Below are 4,745 nucleotides of genomic sequence, written 5' to 3'. Positions count from 1 at the left end.
AAAAATAACAATAAGCAAGAAAAATAATCCAGAAATAAATGATTAACGAGAAAAAAATGTCAATATGCAATAAAGCAAAAAACAAACAAACAAAAATAAATAAATAAAAATAAAAAACAATAAATAAAAATGATCCTCAAAACAAACAATCAATAAAAAAAAAGGCCAATTCGCAGTGAAGCAAGAAGATAAAAATGAGCAAAATGCCTCAATCAACAATTGACATTGTGACAAAAACAGGACAGCCTCCCCGCTGGGAAGCAGCGTCCGAAGCTCATGCGGCGTAGTTTCACTTCACAACATCTTCGGGATCAATACCCGATCAACAGACTGAACCCTCGATTGACCCGCTGATCCTCAATCCATCCCATAATGAAGCCCATGCTGATTATTCACTGGACGGACGGACGGAGTAGCAACGGGAAAGTGAGAGGAGGAAGCAGGTGAGTGAGGTCATGTGACCTGCAGCACCAGGCGCGGCAGCCAGAGTCTGTTTTTACAGACTCTCCATCTCATAGTTGTCTAGTAGTAGTAATGTAGTAGCAATGCTAGTAGTAGTATTAATGTAGTAGTAATACTAGTAGTAGTAGTAGTAATGTAGTAGTAGTAATACTAGTAGTAATAGTAATGTAGTAGTAGTAATACTAGTAGTAGTTATATAGTAGTAATACTAGTAGCAGTAATATAGTAGTAATACTAGTAGTAGTAGTAGTAGTAATAGTAATACAGAAATAGTAATACTGGTCGTAATATAGTAGTTATACGAGAAGTAGTAGTAATGCAGTAGTAGTAAAACTAGTAGTAGTAATAGAGTTGTGATATAGTAGTAATGTAGTAGTAGTAGTAATGTGAGAGAGAGAAAGGATAATAAATAGAGTGATACATAGAGTAAAACAGAATCAATAAATTGGTAACATGCAATAATGCTAAGAATTAGCTGAAAAGTTAAATATACGTTAAACTTTTATAGAAGATATAAAAAATGGAAATAAAATAAACCTAAACATTTAAAAGATAAGGAATAAAAAAAAAAAAACAAGAGAAACGAACCTAAAAAATAAACAAGAAACAAGAAAAATAGTCGGGCAATCGGGAATCAGGGATTAAGACTCAGGGATCAGGGATTGGGAAACGTGGATTAGGAATCGGGGATCAGGAATCAGGGATTCGAGATCAGGGATAAGGAATCAGGGATCAGGAATATGGAATTAGGAATATGGGACTAGGAATCATGGATTGGGAATCAGGGATCAGGAATCAGGGATCAGAGAACAAAGAAATATCAGTTCTGAATGGAAATCTGGGAAGTGTACTCATATGATGGATTGACAATTTAAGGCTTCATCGCAAATAACAGTTACTAATAATTAATTATTATTTACAATTATTATTTATTCTCATTTCCAGAAGCACCGATGAGTGCAAACAGCAGAGTGTTAGGGGGAAACTTCCCGGGAGCTAGGCTAGTTGATTCCATCCGCAACCATGCGTTGCGCTAACACAGTTAGAATGCAGCGCTAGCTCTCGCTGTACTGGACACACAGCGATGAAACTGTTGTCAAACTTCTGGTCTGAATCTGGGGAAGCAACAGGAAGCTCATTTCCTCCCAAAAAAAACAACCTAAACGTCACCTTTAATGATGCGTTTAAGGATACTGTTGCGTCAGGAAAAAAACATTTAATGCTCTGAGTGAAAAAATTATCCATCTCTCTGTCGTTTTACACTTATTGTTGGAACCTATTTAATATGTTGGGATGAGAACATCTGTTTCATCCGTAATGAAAGGAGTGATATAACTTATTCACCAGACTCTTCATGTGCCTCATACATGTAATATTCATCTGTAATTTTTGATTCTGTTGAAAAGTTAAATTAGTCATTTCATTCTCACCCTTTGTGTTACTAGTGCTCTCTGTTAATACGATCTGTAGAACTATCTGTAAGAAGTATCTGTTAGTACCATCTGTAGAATATATGTGTTTTCTACTTGTATTCCCAGTGGATATTACTGCACACAACGCTCATCGTCTGATTTTCATTCCTAAAGATTAAATAATAATGAAGGATTTCTGCTTCTATAACGTGTTGTGCCCCCCCCCCCCCCATAAATACTTTAAAACATGTTTTGTAATATACTACAGTGTTATGTCAGAGTAGTACTGTGTACCCTGTTGTGGCAGTTTCTCCTCCCACGCTCCCCCCAAGTGGCATGTTCAGGGATCTCTGGCACAGAGACACAGGGGCATAGAAACGGGGCGTAGAAAACACCCGCTTATTGTGGAGAGGGGGCCAGGTGGAACAAGCCGGGAGCAGATGGAGCAGGTGATGGCAGGGCTCCTCTCCTGAGTGACAGGTCTGTCTCTCTCTTTTCCCCCCTCCCCCCCACAGTGGAAGTCTTGATCAAGGTGAACCAATGTCAGACCAGTCAGCAATTGAAGTCACATTATTTCTGAAGATGTTTCTCTGAAAAAATGATCCCCCATCGCCGCACGATGAAAAATGGCAAAGTTACACAACCTCCTTCAAAATGCATTATTTTGTCATGTAACCATGCTGCCGCCTGGCCCCCAACGGATAGAAATCCCTGCGGCCACTAAGACTGCAATGTTGATTTGGGTCGTTTATGCCATTTATGAGTAGTGTTAGAAAATTTGTTTTAATAGTTGGTAATTACAATTGTCCAAACAGTTAATTGGTCACAAATACTATGTTCCTGATAGCATGGCCTTGAAAAAGGGCCGATGCCCGAGGCACGTGTGCGGCGGATGAGGGGGCGTGGCTTAGGCCGGGGTCCGCAGCCGTTCCGACTCAGTCACTGAGCCACTGGGAGGGTTTTTACATTACATTTAGTCATTTATCGGACGCTTTTATCCAAAGCCACTTACAAGGGAGAATAACGTTCAAGCTACATTGCGACAGGTTTTCTTATGTGTTGTTTGTCTTGCAGTGAGGAGGGCGCGGCGCTGGACCCAAGAGCCCGGGGACCAGAACGAGAATTCAGATTCATTATGTATGTTCACGCTTGGCCCGCCAGCCTTTTTTGTCGTTTGATTATGATGAAAAAAACAAACCTTGGCGGCATCGCACTGTCGGGAAGTCTTCGTCTCCCTCCCCGAACCCATGTATGTGCAGGGAGCAGTCCACCATGTGGTTTGAGCATATTGATGTGTGAGGGAATCATCAGCAGCCAGTTAAAAGAGGAGACGCCAAAACCCGCCTCCTCTGGCCAGGAATCAAAAGATCACGCTTTGTGCTATTGGCCATTGAGCTCCCTTTATTTTAATTTTCGAGATTTTCAATGTCATTCCTTTATGTTTGTTTTCGCTAACTTAAAGAAATGCAAGTTAATTTTTCCTGAACACGGGCGCTTCAGTCGCCAAACTGAAGAACTGTGGTTGCAGTGTTGAATTTGGCGCAATTTCGACACAAGACATGTAATATGTGTAATATTAATGTGTTATATTAACATGTGACATGCGTAATATTAATAAACTTTGAATAAAGAAGCGAACAGCGAGCAGCTCAGCTCTGTGCAGCGGGGCGGGGCTTTCACTAACAGCTTTCTGGTGGTGGTGTTTCCAGATCGCTGCTTCCTGCGATTCTGAATGATTTCTTCTGATTCATCTAAAGCATGGGCACAAGACTCTAAGGATACTATATCTATATTCAGATCTATATCAATTTATATTCACATCTATATCTTTATACAAATCTATATTCATATATCTATTTAGTTTCAATAATATTATATTGTTATTGTTCCGTAGCCCCTTAATGTTATTCTAAGAGGAAAAATTCTCAGAATTTTGAACCCTAAAACTATCTGGTAAACCAACCCTCACAAAGACCTTGTGGTTTAAATTTAATCCAAATTGATCCACATTCAGAGCAGATAAGTAAAAAAACCGACCAAAAATTGAATTTGATTTTAAGACAGATGCACTGGCTCATCTGTCTAAAAATCAAGCCAGCACGTCTGACACCGGAATATGTCCAACTCGGCTAAAACTATCTGGAAGACATACTTCGGCATAAGCTAGAAGCACTGTTGAGGTGTCATTAAAACAACAAGACACACACAAGAATCCACAAGAATCTCATGGTTTAGATTTGATCCAAATCGATCCGCGGACTGGGCAGATATTGATGAAAAACCCACCATATCTGACCCAAAATGTTCAGTTGGTCTAGGTGAACTGATACGTCACTCGTCTGGTTCTAAAATCAAGCAGATGAGATTAACATTAAGACACTTTATGACATCATCATATTATTTACTATAAATGTACAGATTGTGATTGAGAATGTCCAGTTGGACTGTGTCCAGTGTGCAGCGTGGACTCGGTCACTCTGTAGTGTTTAGACGTTACCAAACTATGGATTTCCGTGTATATTTATATAACTTCTAACCTGGTAGGTGTCAGTAGACCTGTTAGATTGACATTTGAAATCCCCGGTCCACATTATTTTTTATTTTAAAAAATTAACAGAAAATAATCCTTAAAATTTCGTCAGCGCGTCCCTCGAAAACACCGAAATGTCCGACTCCGCGATGCCTTCAAAATATAACGTGGCATCGGAAAACAGAAGCCGTGCAATGATAATTACCCACAGAAATATCACAACGTTTCTCATATTTGATGGAAACGTAATTTACTGAAAATGTAATCCAACTAAAAAAGAACTGAACTCAACTTTACAAAAGAAATACCTAAATGACGCCGCTATCGTAAATCAAAGAAAA

Source organism: Zeus faber (genome assembly GCF_960531495.2).
Source record: "Zeus faber genome assembly, chromosome: 19".
Taxonomy (NCBI): Eukaryota; Metazoa; Chordata; class Actinopteri; order Zeiformes; family Zeidae; genus Zeus; species Zeus faber.
This window is presented reverse-complemented; position numbering follows the sequence as displayed.